This window comes from Myxine glutinosa, chromosome 8 (assembly GCF_964187855.1).
Source record: "Myxine glutinosa chromosome 8, kmMyxGlut1.1, whole genome shotgun sequence".
Classification (NCBI taxonomy): domain Eukaryota; kingdom Metazoa; phylum Chordata; class Myxini; order Myxiniformes; family Myxinidae; genus Myxine; species Myxine glutinosa.
The window spans coordinates 106,009,150-106,030,692 of NC_136268.1; the positions used below are offsets into that span (position 1 = coordinate 106,009,150).

At 38.3% G+C, this 21,543-nt stretch overlaps 1 protein-coding gene across 1 annotated transcript in view; it reads left to right on the forward strand.

The window, feature by feature from the left end:
• DMXL2 (Dmx like 2) overlaps positions 1-21,543 on the forward strand; it is a 169,035-nt gene that overhangs the window by 21,257 nt on the left and 126,235 nt on the right. The window lies entirely within an intron of this gene.

The window sequence follows — 21,543 nt, forward strand, 5'->3', positions numbered from 1 at the left end:
GTCCAGGAGCAGCAGGGTACGACTGGGTATGGTGGGTACAGAGAGGGATGGGTTTGGGACACAAGATTTAGAGGCAAACACAGAGTTGAGGCATTCAGCTTTTTCACGTGCGGAGTCAGCTGTGTAGCCGTTTGAGGTAAGGGAGGGGATGGAGGGGGAACAAACACCAGAAACGGATTTGACCAGATGCCACCAGGATTTGGAAGAGGGAGACAGATAAGAGAGTTCGGTCTTGAGAACGGAGAGATATTGTTTCCTGGCTCTCCTGAGGGTGGACACACACTTGTTTCGGGCTTTGTGAAAGGAAATGAGATTTCCTTCCGTTGGATTTGCTTTCCAGGAGACGAAGGCAAGTTGTTTCTGGGCAACAGCCTCACCACAAGATTCCGTGTACCATGGACGGGAGGAAGGGTATGACAACTGAAGACGAGATGGGATAAATCTGTGCATGAGAGAGAGCAATTTACTTTGGAAGAATTTCCAGGATGAGTTGATGTCAGAGGTGGTAGAGATGGGAGACCAGTCCAGATGATTGATGGCTGCTTGAAGACCGTGCCAGTTGGCCTGAGTGAAATGCCAGACTCGTCGACGCTGAGCAGGCTCCCTGAGGATGGTCAGAGAGATGTCCACTTTAACAAGGACATGATCAGATGATCCGATCGGAGCAGAAGAAGAGCAGCAGACATTTTCAGGGAAGTTAGTCATAACCAAGTCCAGAAGAGAAGATGTTCCGTTGACTGAGATCCGGGTCGGGAAATTGACAGATTGTGTCAGTCCCAGTGAGTCGCAGAAGTCCTTTGCTGAAGAGCCATGGCTGGTGAGAGAGGTACCCACACCCAGCCAACTGGCATGGTGACAATTGAAATCACCACATATGAGGAAGAGAGAGTTGGGATGAGTAGATAGAAGTTGGTCCATATCATCAGACAGCGAGATGTAGATGGAGTCATCACTGTTTGGTGGACGGTACAACACACATATGAACAAGAGGTGGGAGCGAAGGGGAAGCCGTAGCCAGAGGTATTCCTGGGGGTGAGGTGGAGAGAGTGCAGTGCAGGGCGAGTGAGGAAGAGAGTTTTTGATAAAGATAGCAACCCCGCCTCCAGGACGAGGCTCAGGTCTATCATACCGGAGGAGGGAGTAGCCCGGGAGAGATACTATGGAATCAGAGACATCATAAAGGAGGAAAGTTTCTGTTAAGCAGATCACGTCTGGTTTGACAGAAGCAACCTGTATGGAGAGATCAGTTAAGTTTGAACGAAGGCCCCGGATGTTTGAGGTCCATACCGTTAATGAAGAGGAAGGGGGAGCATCAGATACAGAACAGGGGGGAGGAGGGGTAGGGTAAGATGTGGAAGAGGTGGAAGAGATAGGGAGAGCTGTTGAAGGTGTGTCAGAGATTTCAGAATAGCTCGGAGAAAGGGAAGGATGGGGCGGACAAAAGGTTTGATGGTGATTGGGTGAGCCACAATGAGGTGTTATTTGAGGAGGGGGAAGAGCGAGGCAGAAGGTTGGGGGAGATGGAGGTGAGAGTTTGAAGGGGGAAGAAGCGGGGAGGAGGCTTTGAGGAGGGGGAGTGAGAGGGGGGAAATTGAGAAGCAATGAGGGTGGGGAGATTTGAAGGGGAGGGGTGAGGGGGGAGTTTGGGAGGGAAGGGACAAGGGGAGGGATTTGAAAGGGATGGGATATGGGGGAGATTTGGAGGGGAGGGGTGAGGCAGGAGTCTAGGAGGGGAGGGGCGAGGGGGCGTCTTGGCGGGGAGGGGTGAGGGGGTAGTTTAGGAGGAAGGGGGCAAGGGGGGAGATTTGAAAGGGATGGGTGATGGGGAAGATTTGGAGGGGAGGGGTGATGGGGAAGATTTGGAGGGGAGGGGTAATGGGGAAGATTTGGAGGGGAGGGGTGAGATTGGATTTTTGAAAGTGTACGATTTATGGGAAACGAACATTTATTGCAAAATGAGTTTCTTGTGACCTTCGAGTTAAAAATACGTTTAAGGACGCTGGATGGAGGATGGAGTGCAGGAGAGTTTAGGGAATGTAGAAAAAAGGCACTATAGGAGATGGATATTTTTTTTGGGATGAATTGATTTGGTGAGCAAGTCGAAAGCAGCCTTTTAAAGAAGAAGAAGAAAAAGGTGTTATAAAATATGACGGAATACATAACTTGAGGGGAAAGTGTAAACATTGAAGGTTAATGAGTGAAAACTATCTGGGGAAATGGGGGAGAAACACGTGGTCGAAGAACGAACGAACGAATAAGAATGAATAAACGAATGAGAACAGAGAAGGAAATGTTTTTTTTTTTTTTTTTTTTTTTTTTTTTTTTTTTTTGAGTTGAGATTTACACAAGGAAGTAGGCTATGGGTGAAAAGACTGGGAATACAGAGAACGAAAGTTATTGGATCACAAACGACGGACCGCTGAGAGAAAAACAAAGCCTCAAGGTTGTACAGTGCACACTGTACAAGGCCTCAAGACACGACACGGCAAACAGACGATCAATTTATGAAAGATAAACACCGAGAAACAACCAAAGTTGCACACAATAACTTCACACACCGAAAGATAAATACAGTTTCGACAAAGTACAATTGTGAACAGACTTAACTTCGAAAAACGTGGAGACCGTGTGGAGCTTCGAAAATCCCTCCCACCGTCTCCGAGATCTCGCGAGATCTCCTTGAATAGCCTATTTAATTTCATTTTCTTTGTTTCTTTTTCATTTTCAAATTTTTTTTTTTTTTTTTTCAATTTTCATTAATTTCATTTCTCAATATTTTAATTTTTTTTAACTTTCAATAATAATAAATCATTTTCAATTTTCCAACGATTTAATTGTTATCCTTTTGAAGTCAGAAAAATTAGTACCAGCTGACTGGTAATGGGGGACATTGCATCAGTGGCGCAGCAGCACCCCCAGAAAATAATGCAGCAACAAGCTGCATACGAACCACCACCAACTATTTAATCTTCCTATTATATATATATATATATATATATATATATATATATATATATATATATATATATATATATATATATATATACACATACATACATACATACATACTAGCTGAATGCACCCGGCGTTGCCCAGGTTCCTTTTGAATGAATTTACTACTATAATTCAGCTTTTACTCCCAGCCGTTGAAGATTGACTACGATAATTCAGCTCAGCTTTTAATAATTGTGAAATGGGCCCAGCCCGGCTGAGGCGGCCTCAACCGGCCTCGCCACCTAGCCTATAACCTTCCCCGGGCCCGTCCCGACATTTTTGTTTTAGAGGTTTCGTCCTATCTTTCACGGTTCAGGAGATTAGCGCGTGCCGACAAACAAACAAACAAAAACTTTATTTTATATATATAAACAAATATAATATACTAGCCGAAAGCACCCGGCGTTGCCCGGGTTCTTTTTGAATGAATTTACTACTATAATTCAGCTTTTACTCGCGGCCATAGAAGATTGACTACTATAATTCAGCTCGGCTTTTAATTGCGAAATGGGCCCAGCCCGGCCGATGCGGCCTCGACCGGCCTCGCCACCTATCCTATAACCTTCCCGGGGCCCGTCCCGACATTTTTGGTTCTTTTTGAATGAATTTACTACCATAATTCAACTTTTACTCGCGGCGAAGAAGATTGACTTCTATAATTCAGCTCAGCTTTTAATTGCGAAATGGGCCCGGCCCGGCCGAGGTGGGCCTCGACCGGTCTCGCCACCTAGCCTAAAACCTTCCCCGGGCCCGTCCTGACATTTTTTGTATTAGAGGTTTTCTCCTATCTTTCACCGTTCAGGAGATTAGCTTGCACAGACAAACAAACAAACAAACAAAAACTTTCTTTTGTATATACAGTCACATGAAAAAGTAAGTACACCTCATGTTAAGTTTTGACTTTTTCAACATATTTCAACATACAGCTATTTGATCTTCATTTCACCAATATTGAAAGATAAAGGTGATATAATATAACAAATATCATGAAACATTTACATTTTGTAGTCCATTGTAGAATTTAAATAAACATAAATGCAAATTTTGCATGTGGAAAAAGTAAGTACACCCCTACATTTATCACTACTTCAAATATCTAAAATTAGAATCAGGTGCACCAGCTCAGGTGCAAATGATTAGAACATCGTTGGAGAGGATCTTGGAGGAACCTGTCTTATTTAAACCTCAGACATTTAGTTTGGTTTGCTCTTTGTTGTTGAAGTGTGTGGCGTCACCATGCCTAGATCAAAAGAGCTCTCTGAGGCCTTCAAAAAGAAGGTTAGAGATACCTCTGAGTCTGGGAAGGGATTTAAAAAGATCTCCAAACAATTTGAAATCAATCATTCGACTGTCCGGAAGATCATCTACAAGTGGAGAAGATTCCAAACAACTGCCAACTTGTTTTGGTCAGGCCGCCCCAGCAAGTGCAGCCCGAGAGCAGACCGCAAGATGCTGAAAGAAGTCTCTAAGAACCCCAGAATGTCATCACATGACCTACAGGTAGCTCTTGCCACTGTTGATGTCAAAGTGCACGAGTCTACCATTAGAAAGAGGCTGCACAAATTTGATCGACATGGGAGGTGTGCCAGGAGGAAACCTTTGCTGTCCAGAAAGAACATCAGGGCAAGACTAAAGTTTGCCAATGAACACCGAGGCAAAGACCAGCACTTCTGGAACAATGTGCTCTGGACAGATGAGTCAAAGGTAGAGCTATTTGGCCACAGTACCAGAAGACATGTTTGGCGAAAACCAAAGACAGCATTTGACCACAAGAACCTGATACCAACTGTAAAGCATGGTGGTGGAAATATTATGGTTTGGGGAAGCTTTGCTGCATCAGAGCCTGGGCAGCTCACCATCATCGAATCCACTATGAATTCTTCATTGTACCAGAGGGTGCTTGAGGATAATGTGAGGCCATCTGTCGGAAAGTTGAAGCTCAACCGAAGGTAGACCTTGCAACATGACAATTACCCTAAACATACCAGTAAATCCACGGAGGAATGGCTGAAAAGAAAGAAATGGAGGGTTTTGGCATGGCCAAGTCAAAGCCCGGATCTAAATCCCATCGAGATGTTGTGGGGGGATTGAAACGAGATGTGCATGCAAGAAACCCCTCAAACATCGCACAGCTGAAAGAATTCTGCATGGAGGAGTGGGCAAAAATTTCTCCCAGTCGATGTCAGAGACTGGTAGACAGTTATAAGAAACGCCTACTTGAGGTTGTTTCTGCCAAAGGGGGCAATACCACCTATTAGAGCCAGGGGTGTACTTACTTTTTCCACATGCGAAATTTGCATTTATGTTTATTTAAATTATACAATGGACTACAAAATGTAAATGTTTCATGATATTTGTTATATTATATCACCTTTATCTATCAATATTGTTGAAATGAAGATCAAATATCTGTATGTTGAAATATGTTGAAAAAGTCAAAACTTTACATGGGGTGTACTTACTTTTTCACGTGACTATAGATAGATAGAAGAAGATATATATATGTAAATAAATAAATAAATAAATAAATATATATATATATATATATATATATATATATATATATATATATATATATATATAAATATTATATATATATCAGTCATTGTGCGACTTCATACCATGACTGATGAACCACCATTAAGGCATCCCATCCAGCTATGCTGTACTTTAATGGGAGCGATAAGCACCGCCTGCCACACGGTACATTATCTCTGGTAGCCACTCATTATATGGAGTCGCCTGAATGCGGCCGGGATTAACCAATCAGATTATAATTTTAGTTATCCAGCCTAATGAGCGCACGCTGTGACGTCACCGTCACGTACATGTGCTTTGCCTGTCAAGCTCCGGAAGAGCCATCCGACAGTGCATAATTTAGAGCTTAGTTCAGATACTGTCTGAAGTGCATACAAAAACTCACAGATCACATATGCACTTATGACCAGGTACCAGGAACCATCAGCGATCTCAGATTGCAGCCCGCTGCTTGTTGGTTCACGAGTTATCAAGTGACCACTATATTCGTCATGTGTGTGCGTGAGTAGATGTATACGGTAGGTTCCAGACCAGGCCACCCTCCCCACACTCCCCACCCTCACCACATTCCCCACATCCCCCTTACCCCCAAACCGAAACTGCCTCAACCCAAAAAACAGGAAGTGACTCACCACAAACCGGAAGTGACCAATTAATTATTTATTTTCCAATTTTCACATTTTCTAGATTTTCCCAATTTTCCAAATTTTCAGATTTCACAATTTTCAAAAAAGAAAAAAATTATGATTTTCAAAATTTCTGATTTGTCAGATTTCACGATTTTCCCCAAATTTCCCAAATTTCCGATTTTCACAAAAATAATTATAAAAAGAAAAAATTTTGAATTTTAGTTTAACAGGATGAGAATTATAATACAAATACAACAACAACAACATGCATTTTAAAGGCCATTTTCCCTGCTAGAGCGGGGGTTAGCCTATTAATGAATACAAATACCAATACAAATGAATAACTTAAATGAAAAAATAGATATTATTAACATTGATAATGAAATAATTAATAAATTTAACATGGAATTTGATGTACTTCATGGAAAATTAGATAGGATAAAACATTTAATTGTAACTTATAATGAAACATCAGGTGATATTAAAACAAATATTGCAAATATTGAACAAACATTACAGAATATTAATCAGGATAAAATGTTTTACATTGTAAGGACAGGATTATTGATACATGAATATAAATCAATTTTATCTGAACCATTATCACCGATGAATACACATAATCCAATCTTTAAAAAGAAAGTATCTATTAAAAATGAGTTTTTAGACATTGTTAAAGAAATAATAAGGTCAAAATTATGGAATATACCCATTTTATATGAAATTAAACCTATCGCTAATATTACTTGTACATTTTGTAAAAATCAAAACTTATCTGATTTTTAAATAACTAACACAAATATTAAAACATGTTTGTGGTGTAATACCAACAATTAAGTTTTAACACTAATATGACTTATATGATTATAAGAGAGTAAATATAATAGGAAAAAATATTTACAATAGAGTTTCTCATTTAAAAAAATGTATTACTTAATATCAAGGTAAACAATATTGTAAAATACCAGAAAAGGTTTATAACGATCTGAATGAAAAGTTTAAAGCATATAGACTTTTGATCAACCATGAAGACGAGGTTATAAAATATTCCAATATCACGAAAACTCATATCACCATGTTTCTAAAATAATTAAAATATACTAAACATTATGGTAATATTAATCTAATATATGTAACATTAACCAAGAAGAAATTGGATGATATCTAAAATCAAACCCTCTAAAAGCTTCTTCTTATATTGAATTGCCGAAAAATATAATGCTTAAAAAGGCAATTATTAATATTCAAAATAAAGATCATAAATGTTTTCTAAGGTCTATTTTTGCACGCTTACACCCCACTGAACATCATGTTCAAAGGGTATCACATTATGAGAAATATGAAAATGAGTTAAATGTTGCTGGTTCACCATTTCCAATGTCCATGAAAGATATTCCTAAATTTGAGAAAAGGGATTAATCTATCTGTTAATGTTTATGGACTAACGGATAAAAACAAAGTTCAGGTTTTACAAACTTCTGATAACTATAAAAATTACGAAACTCATAATGACCTTCGATATTATAATTGGGAAGAAAATCCACATTATGCTTACATCAAAAATTTATCAAGATTAGTTTCTTCACAAATAAACAAACACGAGGCTAAAAAATACATCTGTAAGCAATGTCTCAACTTCTGTAATAGTCAAGAAAGATTAGACAAACACTTACAATACTGTGTCATACATAAAGCCACCGTAATTAATATGCCGGCAGAAGGTTCAAACATATCATTCAAAGATTTCGATAAAACTATAAAACACCCATTCGTGATATATGCTGACTTTGAATGTATTCTTGAAAAGATAAACGACACTTCTTCAAAACCAAACGAAACATCCACGAATAAATATCAAAAACATACTCCTTGTGGGTTTTGTTATTATATTAAATCATCCGTTGGCGACAAATACAACAAACAAGAACTTTATGGAGGAGAAGATGTGGCTTCTGAGTTTATAAAACGATTAGAAGAGGACTGTGTACGCTTAAGAAAGATAATGAGATTAACCAATAAACCGATGAACCCCCTAACAAAAGCAGAGGAAACAGAATTTAAGCAACCAAATAGCATGTGTCATAACTATGGGAAGAAAATTGATGGGAAGGAAAATACTGGGGGACCAAAGGTTAGAGACCATTGTCACTGGGCAATATAGGGGTCCGGCCCATGAATGAATGTAATCTTAATTATAAAACCCCCAATTTCATTCCGGTCTTTCTTCACAACAACGCCCATTATGATACCCATCTATTTATTAAGGAGCTTTCAAAAACATATGGAAACATTTCAGCAATTCCTACCACAGATCAGGATTACATTTCATTCACAAAAACAATACGTACAAAAATAGGATTTAACAAAGAAAAAGGTAAAGATACATATTATATGACCCACATCAGGTTTCTTGACTCATTTAAATTGATGGCGAGTCTATTATCTACCCTGGCATCAAATATTAAAAACTTTCTGTGTCTTTCAGAGTATATATCAGATAAAAAAGAAATTGAACTCTTATCACAAAAGGGAATATACCCGTATGATTACATGGATTAATTTGGGAGATTTAAAGAAACACAACTTCCCCCTAAATAATATTTCAATAACAAGTTAAATAAATGTCATATAACCGATAAAGAATATACTCAAGCACAAAATATTTGGAAAACGTTTAACATAAAGAACCTTGGCAAGTATCCTGATTTGTATCTTAAAACCGACGTCTTACTACTAGCCGGCGTCTTTGAAACCTTTAGAACAGTTTGTCATAATAAACAGTCATATGGGCTAGATCCCGTCCACTACGACACAGCCCCCAGATTAGCTTGGAGTGCCATGCTAAAAATGACGAAACAGAAGCTGGATTTAATCAGTGATGTAGATATGCTTTTGGTGATAGAAGAGGCTAAAAGAGGAGGAATATCACAAGTATGTTCTAAGAGATATGCTAAAGCTAACAATAAGTATCTTCCTAATTATGATGATACGAAAGATAGTTCTTACCTGATTTATTACGATGCTAATAATTTGTATGGATGGGCTATGTCTCAAGCTCTACCTTATGGTGGCCTCAAATGGGATGAAAATAAAGATTATGAAAAGGTTTTACAAAACATCGTTACATCCTCACAACAAGAATTGGATGATTTGGAAGTTGGATATTATTTTGAGGTTGATTTGAAATATCCTGAAGAACTCCATAATAAACACGACGACCTACCATATGCCCCTACCAAAGAATGTACGAAAGAAGAATGGCTGAGTGATTATCAACGAACATTTAATATAAAAGGTAAACCAACAGAAAAATTACTTACTACATTATATGATAAAGAAAATTATGTTTTACACCAAAGGAACTTGAAGCAATATGTATTGGCAGGATTGATAGTAAAGAAAGTCCATAGAGTTATACAGTTTAACCAGTCATTGGATGAAGGAGTATATTGATTTTAATACTCAAAGGAGAACCGAAGCAAAAACCGATTTTGAGAAAGACTTTTATAAATTGATGAATAATTCTGTATTTGGAAAGACAATGGAAAATCTTAGGAATAGAGAAAACATAAGACTTTCTCCATCTTTTGAGCAAGCAGCAAAATTAATTAATAAACCTAGTTTTCAAAGAGAAGTGGTGTTTTCAGAGAACTTTGTTGCTATTTATTTGCAAAAAGAGAGTATTAAAATGGATAAACCTATTTATATAGGAACGACGGTTCTTGATTTATCAAAATTACTAATGTATGATTACCTTTACAATAACTTGAAGAAGAAATATCAAGATAATGTTTCTCTACTTTATACGGATACGGATAGTTTCATTTTAGAAATTAAGACGGAAGATGTTTATTCAGATATGCTTGAGGATAGTGACTCATATGATACGAGCAATTATAAGTCAACCGATAAGTTGTTTTCCTCAAAGAATAAAAAGGTTATTGGAAAGTTTAAGGATGAATTAGGAGGAAAGGTAATGACTGAATATGTTGGATTGAGAGCTAAAGCTAATGCTTATAAATATATTGATAATTATATTGAAAGATGTGATAATAAGTTGAGAGGAATAAAGAAAAATGTTATCAAAGAAGAAATAGGCCTTGAACATTATTTAAATCGTTTAATTTTAAAGAAAAAGGAGTTTAGAAAAATGAATACGATAAGAAGTTATGCACATCAATTATATACGGAGGAGGTGAACAAGAAAGCTCTTGAGGCTTATGATGATAAAAGGTTTATTTTAAACAATGGAATTGATTGTCGCTCTAATGGGAACATGCACAAAATAAAAAAAATAAAAAATTAATCTGATAATAAAATGAGTTATTGTATCAAGTGCAAAAAGAAAACTAAATCTAAAAATATCTCCTACGATATAAATAAAAAGAATAGAGTTTATGAAAGGGGAGAATGTGTAATATGCGGGACTAAAAAGTGTCAATTCATCTCACCGAAAAGCGGAGGTGATATACAAAAGTGTTTGTCAGGTAGTAGGTTTACAACAACAGGGATTCCAGGGGAATTACATCTACCAGAGTATTCCTTCTGTGGCCCAGGAACAAACTTAGATAAAAGACTAGATGAGGATGGCAACCCTAAACCTTGGTCTTAACCTAAAAACAGGGTTGATGAGGTGTGTATGAAGCATGACTGATTATGGTAATGCCACTACGTTGGCCGAAAAACATGAAGCTGATAGTGAAATGCTGTATAATTTATCTCTGATCCGAAATCCAACGTTGAGAGAGAAAGTTGATAGGTTTATCGTGAAGAAGATGATAGGCGCTAAATTGAGATTAGGGCTTGGAATTGCCCTTCAAAAAACTACTAAACTCCAAGGATGATATTAAACCTGAGGAAGGAGTCATTTTAGTTAATGAGTTACACAAACCTATGATCACAAAGTTTAAACGAAGGAAGGTTTATTCCAAAGGTATAGATTACATCTGGTCTGCTGATTTAATTGAACTAAATAATGATAAAGGGTACAAATATGCTTCAACCATTATTGATTTGAGAAGTAGATTTGCCTGGGTTGTTCCCCTGAAAAACAAGAGAGGTGATACTCTGATGTTAGCCTTCCAACAGATATTTAATAAAAGTAAAAGGAAACCAAAGAAGCTGTGGACCGACGAGGGGACGGAGTTCTACAACAGCATATTTATGAAGTTTCTTAAAGAGCATGGTATTACATTATACAGTACATTTAATGAAGGAAAAGCAGTTGTGTTACGTGCTCCTCCCCAAACCCCGGTCACGGTGTACCTCCGAGCCCCGAGAGGAGTCACGGCAGAAAGATGTGTTATTCTGTATGTCAAAGATCAATGGTGAAACCACACCAATTGTTACCAACCAACAAGTATTGTATTAAAATCACACAAGAATAACAGTACAACAACAATAGTAATCAATTGTACAACCAATATATATTTCCTATGATGGTACCATCAGGTTCATACAATATAACTCACTGTGCTCCAAGTGAACGAAAAGAAGAACATTCCCAATGTCTCTATTCCGGCATCAAGCCAAAGTCGATCCGCTCCAGTAATCGTCAGAACAATGTCAATAGAGACCAGAATCCCGTTCGGATGACGGTCACAGTCCCGCTGCCAAAGCTGCGCAAAGGCGCCCTCAAGGCGACTGGGAAATCACACCCTCGGGTATGGACGTTCCACGGCTCCCGACGGTGAACCGAGATTTCCCCACTCAAAAGCCACGTTACACACGCACACCAGATTAACGTCTGAATGTGGTGGAAAATGGTTGAAGCGAAGTGAAAAACCTTAAGCGATGCGCAAAGCGCGTGAGTCAAAATGGCCGACGGCCCGTTCTCGTGGTGTAACGGCACTCCGATGATTCTCGTCGGAATCAACCGCAAAACCTGCCACGCAGGTTTATCTGTCACAGCGATAACAACTCTGTCGCAGGAATCCCTTTCCTGGAAACCAAAGTTCACTCGTGACCCTCGTTCGCCAATCGTTCGCTCCAGACCTCGAAGCAGCTAGGCTTCTTGACCGACTCACTCGCTCTGCCTTCTTTTCCTCCTCCTCTTTCTCTTCATCCTCTTCGTCGTCGTCCGGTTCCGGTTTCATTTAAAACATTAACTTTTTACCTTTGAAAATAGTAATCTCTATTTCCCCCAAATGACAACAAAATAGTACATGAATAAAAATGTTTACAGTGGATGAAAACCACAACAACGGAAGTGACGAATCCGTAACAGTTGTTATTGAGCGTTTTAATCGCACTTTGAAAGAGAGGCTGTATAAAAAATTCACACAAGTCGGCTCTCAACAATGGGTATCGGAAATTCAGGATATTGTTGATAATTATAACAATGTGGTACATTCATCTACTAAAGAAAAACCACCAGAAACAGTTACAAAATTAGAATATGAAAAGAAGGTTAATTTGAGAAAACCAAAGTTGGCGATGTTGTAAGAATATACAGATGGAAAAGTCATTTTGAGAAGGGTTATACAAAGAGATGGACTAATGAACTTTTTAAAATCGTTGAGGTAACGGATACAGTACCTTGGACTTATAAGTTATATGATTTACATGGAGAAGAAATCTTGGGTTCATTTTATTCACAAGAGTTACAAAAGACAAAACTTGGCGAATAAATTATTTAAAAAATTGATCTTTAGTATAAAGAAACATTGCATTATTAAAATAAGTTATGCTTTTTGACGCCCGATCAAAACATTCAAACAAGTTTAAAGCCCTGTTTGAATTGTTATATAATAACATGAATACCGTTTGTTTCACGATAACTACCGAAGGTTTACATCTTGAAACGTATACGACGCAAAACATACTGATCAAAGTTATATTACCCCGCGATTGCTTCGAGGAATATTATTACAACCATACGGATATGCTTTACATTGGACTTGGATTACACATCAAACAGTTTTTCAAATGTATCAAAAGTAAAGCAGAGTTCGTTTTTAAAATGGAAACACTCCTTGAATTTATCGTTGATGTAAAGTCGTTGGTCGATAATTCTAGTATGTTCTAATATTTCTGGGAATTAATATAGAATCTGTCCAAAATATAATTCTCATAAATATTCAAACGTATCAAACGGCTCCAACCCCTATTTCGCCATCGTTTTAATTCGCTTTGTCAATCATTTAAAACGCCAACCATCGAAATAAAATGTAGTAATAATACTCTTTCTTTTATTTTTTGAGATGGCACATATGGTAAAAAAAAGATTGTTTCTTTCACTAATTCAGAAACAGAAATAGGGGAGGATGAGGAGTGGCTAACTAATGTATTGAAGGAACTGCGCTCCAACGCGAGTCGAAAGAATTGACGCGACCAAAGACGGAATTCGTCCGAGTTGCTTTATTGAAACAAAACAGCTCAGGTATTCTGACAAGCCCGTTTATCGGGCAGCAATATATATACACATTTATGTCGGGAAGTTTGCCCGGCAAAAGCTATACCGGGCATGCCCGGGTGTCAAGGGCGAGCCTTGGAAAGGCGAGTCTGGACCTGCCCGGGCGTGTTTGGCTGCGGCCTGGCAAGTCGAGGCTGGGCGTGCCCGGGCGCTCTGGACGAGCACTGGAAAGGCGATAGCGGGCATGCCCGGACGCTCTGGGCGAGCCCTGAAAAGGCGATAGCGGGCATGCCTGGACGCTCTTGGCGAGCCCTGGAAAGACGAGACCGGGCGTGCCCGGGAGTTTCGGGCGTGCCCGGGAACAGTGAGTCCGGGCATGCCCGGGAGAGGCGCGTCTGGCCGTGTTCTGGCCGGTGCAAGGCGATTGCGTGCATCCAGCGGTAACCGCTACAATATTAGATTATCACGGTTATTTTAAATCAAACAATTTACACATATTGGGAAACTTGGCTCTATTTCGAGTAATCCTATTGCAATACACACAGAAATGAATGAGAATAATATCCGCAAACCATTATTTTTATGTTGTAATAGCATTATAGGCACTGTAAAAATGTTTATTGACCCGATAAAAATATAAAAAAACCACCGTTAGAGGCCATTTTTCCCCGCAAGCGGGGGTTGGCCTTTTTCGGGCACTGTGGTTGTTGTTTTCTTGGTCCCCTTTTTGAAGCAGTGTTTTGCGGCTGGATGCCCTTCCTGCCGCCAACCCTGTTTGTCGCCTTTTACGACAAACAGGGAATTACCAGTGAACTGGTACTCTATTTGAAGACCGATGTGACCCGATTGAAGATAAATAATATTTTTTTATATTAAAATGGCAAGAAAACTACTTCAGGAGAATTTTAATTTTTGTATTCAAGGATACTTGCAAGAAAAGGGAGTAAAATTTTTAATTCCTTATGAATTGGAACATAAACAGGGAAAGTTTGTAATCAAGGCTTGGCCATATACAGATATTGTAAAACCTACAATGAGAGATCTGCTTAAAATATTAAATAAAAATGAACTTCTCAAAGTTATGAAATATAAAAGTCTTTTAGAAGATGTTAACAAATCCTATTGTGAGAAAAATAATTATAAATACAAGATTAGCTCAAAATCCAGATGAATATATGTATAATGTACTCTGGGGAGATGCCCTAAGGTTAAAAAGGGAGGAGGAAGAGAGGGAGAAGGAGGAAAAGGAGAAAAAGGAGAAGGAAGAGAGGGATAAGGAGGAGAAGGAGGAAAAGGACAGGGAGGAATGGAAGATGATGAAGGAGGACTTGGAGAAAATGAAGGAGGACTTGGAGAAGATAAAAGAGGAAACAAGAGTAGCAGGGGTAACAGAGGAAGGGGAGGAAGTAGAGGCAACAAAGGAAGGGGTAGCAAAAGTATGGGCCGAGGCCGTTAAAGCAAGAGCAGGAGCAGGAGCAGAGGCAGCAAAGGAAAAATGGGAAGCAATAAGAACAAGAAGAGCAAGGGGAATAAGGGAAGCAAAAGCAAGGGAAGAGGAGAAGAGGGTAGCAAGGTCAACAAAGGAAGAGGAGGAAGTAGAGACAACTATAGAAGACGTGGTAAGGGCAGCAAGGGATGAGGAGGAAGGGAAAACAGGGGGGAGTAGAGGAAAGGGAAAAATGGGAAGCAATAAGAGCAAGGTTGGAAGCAAGGGAAATAAGGCAAGCAAAAGCAAGGGAAGAGGAGAAGAGGGAAGCAGAAGCAAGGGAGGAGGAGAAGAGGGTAGCAAGGTCAACAAAGGAAGAGGAGGAAGTAGTGACAACAATATAAGAGGTGGTAAGGGCAGCAAGGGATGAGGAGTGAATACATAGAATTGGTAAAAACTAATTTGAAATTATTTAATTTCAAATTAAACAACCATTTATGTTTTTGAAATATACATGACATTAATACTACTAGGGCATGCCCGTACGTGGGTGCCCGTTCGGAAAAACATTCCAAACCGCGTGGCAGTAACGACCACAGAACCCCCCCCCCCCCTCTATTTACATGAAATGGTTTGGTCCATTCGCAAAGCCAAAGCGAACGGCTTGCGAGTACGGTGACAATCCCCCCCCCCTCTATTTACATGAAATGGTTTGGTCCAAAGCGAACGGCTTGCGAGTACGGTGACAATCCCCCCCCTCTATTTACATGAAATGGTTTGGTCCAAAGCGAACGGCTTGTGAGTACGGTGACAATCCCCCCCCCCTCTATTTACATGAAATGGTTTGGTCCAAAGCGAACGGCTTGCGGAGTTTGGTAAAGAAATCGCCATAGCGTGCACAAACGCGCAGGAAAGCGAAAGAATCGCAAATTAGTTTTAATTAGTTTTAAAACATAGTTTAACGCCAACATAGCGGCAACATAGTTTGCCAACGTGAAATAAATGAATACGCTCTCAAATGTGCCGTCCGAGGCAGAGTCTGTTCGCCACGTTCGGCACACGTGATAACTCGCTGCTCTCTGATTGGTTGAATCGTTTTTTGGACATAGCTCGGTAACTACTTCTCCGATTAATATGAAACCTTGAAAAGGCACATCCTCGGGTCCCCAGCAATATACCTGGCAAGTTTAAAGTATATCGGACCCGTGGTTGTCGAGAAACAGCGGTCACAGACATACAGACATACAGAGATTACTGGAATTATAGATAGATGACAGGTAATACCATTCTATCTTCCCACCACCAAATCTGATTGTATTCCCTGACTTTGTATAGTTATATGATTGTCTTGACTCTTTGTCATACAAACCATCACAATGCTGCCATTTAAGTTTTTACTTCCTAACTCATGTATTAGCTGACTACTAATTGTGTTTCCACATACCGCATTATGGTCACCAACAGGGTAATATTCTTCTTTACGGGACCAAATAAAATCTTGTAGGTCTTCAAGTTTTTTGAAAAGAACCAATTATACCCTAACTCAGGCATGTCATACCCCCCATTTATCAAGTACCATCTTCAATCCCACTCCACCCTCCAGGTCTTTAAAACAGCTGTTCACCACCATCTCTTATCCTCCCCCATCCAAAACCTTGATCTTTTCTACCCCCGCTAATTTCGGTCCCCTTGTGTTTTATACCCCCCCCCCCCCCCATTCCCACGCCTCCTCCCCCCAAGCCCTCTCCCTCCCACACTTCTCCCTGCTCTCAAATGTTGTGGTTGTGTGCTTCCTCTTCTCTCCCCATCTTGTCTTCCGCTCCCTCTTTTTGTATATTTTGTTTGTCTGATTGATTTGTTTGTGAAATAAATGTTAGCTCTTTCACGAGCCTCGATTCAGTATACAAAAAAAAAAAAAAAAAAAAAAATCCCCCTCTTTATAAAGTTTGTAAAAATAAAAAATAAAAATAACCACCTTTAGAGGCCATTTTTCCCCGCAAGCGGGGGTTGGCCTTTTTTGGGAACCGTGGTTGTTGTTGTTTTTCGGTCCCCTTTTTGAAGCAATGTTTTACGGCTGGATGCCCTTCCTGACGCCAACCCTTTTTGCCGCCTTTAACGACAAACAGGGAATTACCAGTGAACTGGTACTCAATTAGCCGACCTCGGAAGGATGACAGGCTGAGTCAACCCCCCTGGCGTTAATTCAGCGATCGACCGGAATCGAACCCAGGATCCTAGGATCCTAAGCCGGCACCCTAGCCGCTAGCCCAACACCAGGGTTCAAGTGGTACGTAAGTGGTAGTTAAATTTAATACGAAAAGGGGTATGGTCTGGAGAGCCGGGCATTGTGACTGCAAATTCTACTTGTTTGTCATAACGTGCTGTTTTCTCTTGGGATATATATTGTACTACATCACCTAATCTCACGAATCCGTTGTTACCTGCGGGACTCGGATAATTGATTAATTTATAACTATTTTTCATATTAAGATTTTTAGTTATATCATATTTCTGTCGTTCAACATGCGCCTTTGTATAATAATTTGATAAATCAACAGTCATCTCTTGAGATCCCCTAAAAGATAGAACCGCCTTTTCCAACGTAGGTCATTTTAAATAAGAGTAAAAATAATATCAAAAAACTCTTCACTATTGTTGAGGTGAAATAATACGTATAAACATAATTGACCACAACATTTGGAATTTACTTCTTGGATTTGAAACGTTTGACAAACACTCTCCCCCTTCGGTAGGAATTCTTTTACTTCAAGAGGTGGTGGAAGCCCATAGCTATCAAAATAGTACTTACCCCCGCCATTATGAATGCAAGTCCAATGTGACCCATTCCCACTATTATCTTCTAAATTCATTATAATATTCTTTGTATTTTTGGGCAACTTTGGTAATTCATCCCTCATACAAATACTTACGTTATCAAGGTTTAGCTGTTTACAATATTTACCGAGTTCTATATTTGACGTTGTATTTTTTCCAAAATGTTTAAACCACTCCTCCATTTTATTTTCGAAAATAAATTTTCTTTTCATTTAGGAGAAAGATAGAATCCATTACCTCTTTTAGTTAGTTTTACACCTGCCTGTGCAATAGAAAAAAGCATATCTCCAACTAACGATCTCACTCTATCAGGTAGACTTTCAAGCCTTTCAGCAAAATCTACAATTACCCCACTTCCACTAACTTCTTTCTCCAATGCCTTGTTATGTCTTTACAATTATTTTTGGGCTGCCAGTTGAGCTTTCCTTTCGTTAGCGGCTTTTACCGCTGCTGAAAGACCACCCGTCGCCGCCCCTGCTGCACCTACAGCACCGGCAATTAAGGGGATTAGTGATAGAAGCGGAAGAAATCCTCCTGTTATTTCCTTTAGTGAATATTTCTTCAACATAGGTTTTGACATTTTTAAACGAAGTAAACCGGCGCTATTTAGTTTTTCCTCCTGCACTTTTGTGAGTAAAACACTAATTCTCATATCACCCTTTCTTTGAATTGTACGAACATTAATCGTACAAGGTTTTTGATTTTGGATACAAGATGATAGTTTATCATGATTGATTTGATTAATATATATGTCAGTTGTTACTTTACTCATTTTATTATGAAATTTTTTTTTTTCCTAGTTATTACTTATGTGATATTGATCATAACACCATTATCCGTATTGATCTGTAGTTCTGTTTCTTCCAAGAGTAAACAATATGCATCAACTTCTTCATTCTCTTCTCTTTCGATGTATAGGGAAGTATCCACTCTATTGGACCTCATAGTTTCCTTTTGAGTGCTTAGGTCAATCGCGTAGATTGTATATATGTCTTTAAACTATGCCATATCCAAAATGGGCTCTTGATTACCATTGCTTTCACACACCTTTTGGTAAGACTTATAGGCTTCAGCATAATCATTGTTTTTCCAATTAATTTCCAATCTATCCCGAGGATAAAATGTTCCATCTAGAGAAACCCGAAGTTGTTTTACGGTAGCATTATCACACAACGCATTATTCTTATCAGTAGCAGTACCTCAATCGGGTTTCTTAAAAAATAAGCCATAGGTACCGAGGATTTCCTTCCAGAACACCTAAATTCCAAGTGTAGGTAGTATGTTCCAATTTAACATGTTGACATCTTCTTTTAAGGTAGGATACATTTAGCGGGGTCTTTGTGTTAAGCCTTCTATTCAACATCTCTTCCGTTTTAAGACTAGGAGTATATTCACTAATATACCAACCCAGATCATTAACAACAAATTTATTGTTAGCACCAAAAGCATTAGCATCCCCAAAAACCAATCTGTATTCATTAGTATTCCTTAGTAGTTGAAATCTAATTTTAAGGCCGTACAGAACTTTATCATAATCACAAAATCCAAATATACCTTTAAGGGGCACAGCTACGGTAAAACTATTCACTGGTTTTGTCTCATCATTATACATTCCCTTCCTTTGTTTATAGCCATGGTTATCGACGTTTCCTGTTTTCATATCGGAAATAAAACCTTCAACACACCCCTTACCCACCCTATCAGTCGGCGAATATAGCATAAATTTCATCATTTCAGCTGTCGCAGAGACATAATCAATCGCTTCAACCTTTTGCATTCCAATATACAAATGAATGCCATCAAACATTTTCCAGAAGAAATCATTTACGAGTGTAGCGTTTGTGTTATTCCCCGCTTTTGTGAATTTAAATTTACATAACAAGAAACTATCGGCTAGGTTCAAGTAAGTTTGTTGATTATTTATCTCAAAACTTTTTGTTCCGGTTGTATTCCAATCTGTTCCTGTTACGACATTTACCTTATAATTATCTTCTTTTTTAGTTGAGTTTGAGATGATAATAGTATCATACATATTGTCAATCGCCTCCATTCTTTATATATTAGCAATAAAAAAACATAATAAATAAATTTATTATATTTACGTGTGATAGTAATAAAATATTTAAAACTTTTGAAAGCCCGACTCAAGTACTTCAATTATTCTTTGTCGTTCTTGTGGAATTAGTTCAGTTTTACCTTTTCTAACTTCTTTGATCGCTTGTAATTTATGAGACTCCTTTTGAGCGTCTTTTATACTCTTTACAGCACCCGCTACATTTTCCACGGCAGAAGCAGTTGAACCAATTAGGTCTTTATGTTTAAGAATAGTTGAACCGATACCCATTAGAGTATCAATTAGCCCATCTCCTTTATTTCTAAATTGATCTCCTACACCACGTTCTCTCATAGGCTTATAGTATCCTCTCCCAAGAAACATACCTTCCCCCTTATAGTAGGGTGAAAGATACATACCTTGGCCCTTATAGTGCGGTGAAAGATACATACCTTCCCCAATCCCATTCCCAGCTGTTTTATTAACACCTTTCGTATCTTTCGTAATGACTTCATATTTTCTTAGCTCATGTTTTCTTACAACAACCATCTTGTTTTTATTCTTAGAATAAAAAACTTTTAACATTTTAGTTTTAATTTTTCCAATTTATCCGCTTTGATTTTTTGTTCTAGTCGTGAATAATTAGTGTCCAGTGACCAAAACAATTTTTCAAAACATAATTTATCCTTCATTGAAAATTTTGATGGAATTAAAAATTCTCCGCTCGACGTTAACATAATCTCTCCTCTTTCCCAAGTAAATACAAGACTTATTTTTCCAAACACTAACTCTTGGTAAGTTTTATTTTTATCTTGGTCACTCGTGTTAAAACTACATTATAGAAAAAACAGTTGGATGTTCATTTATTAATTAGTTTATAGTTATTATATAATTTTTCCAATTATTTGTTGAAGAACTTCATGTAGCTGATCTACAGTTGATTGTTAAAGAACTTCACATAGGTGAATTCTGATGGATATAATTTCACCATTGAAAGAAACCATACGGTGATCCTGATCGGTTATCTTAAAATTTACTTGAGAAATGGTTTTTCCTGACACGGGCAAATAGGTGAGATTCTTTGGCTCCATATTTAATTTATAACCTATTGGAGTTGAATAAGCGCTGAATGAAAATATTGTATTTGTTTTTACTCCATAATCATAGCACCATCAACCAAATCACAGTCAATTAATATTGAATTTATACCTGAGGATATGTCAACGACGTTATCACTGACAAACGTATTATTATCCTGAAGCTTTTTTGCGGAGAAACCTAACATCTCGCGGAATTAATTATTATCAATCGTGAAATCTATTTTATAATTATTTTCAAGTCTAATAGTTGATTTTGATGTATGTTTTTGAGTATCTATTTCGATATTTTTTGGTTCATCACCTTGTTCGTTCATAACACGTGAAATTTCTGAACATAGTACAGGTATCTCGTAAGCTCCGGGAGGTACTTGTGTAGTTTTATATCCAGTTCCTGGATCATAACTAAACTTGTTATTTTTTTCTGTGATATTAAACAAGGTATTATAGGCTTCCATAGACAATAACGCCGCTTCATATTCGTTTGTGGGATCAAGTTGTACCGGGTATTGGAATGGAGTCGTGTGATCACTCGTTGTAAAATCAAATCTAAGAGTTGTGTTTCTCATTTTATCATATGTGAGATAAAAGATCTTTGTATTGACATTTATTAATTA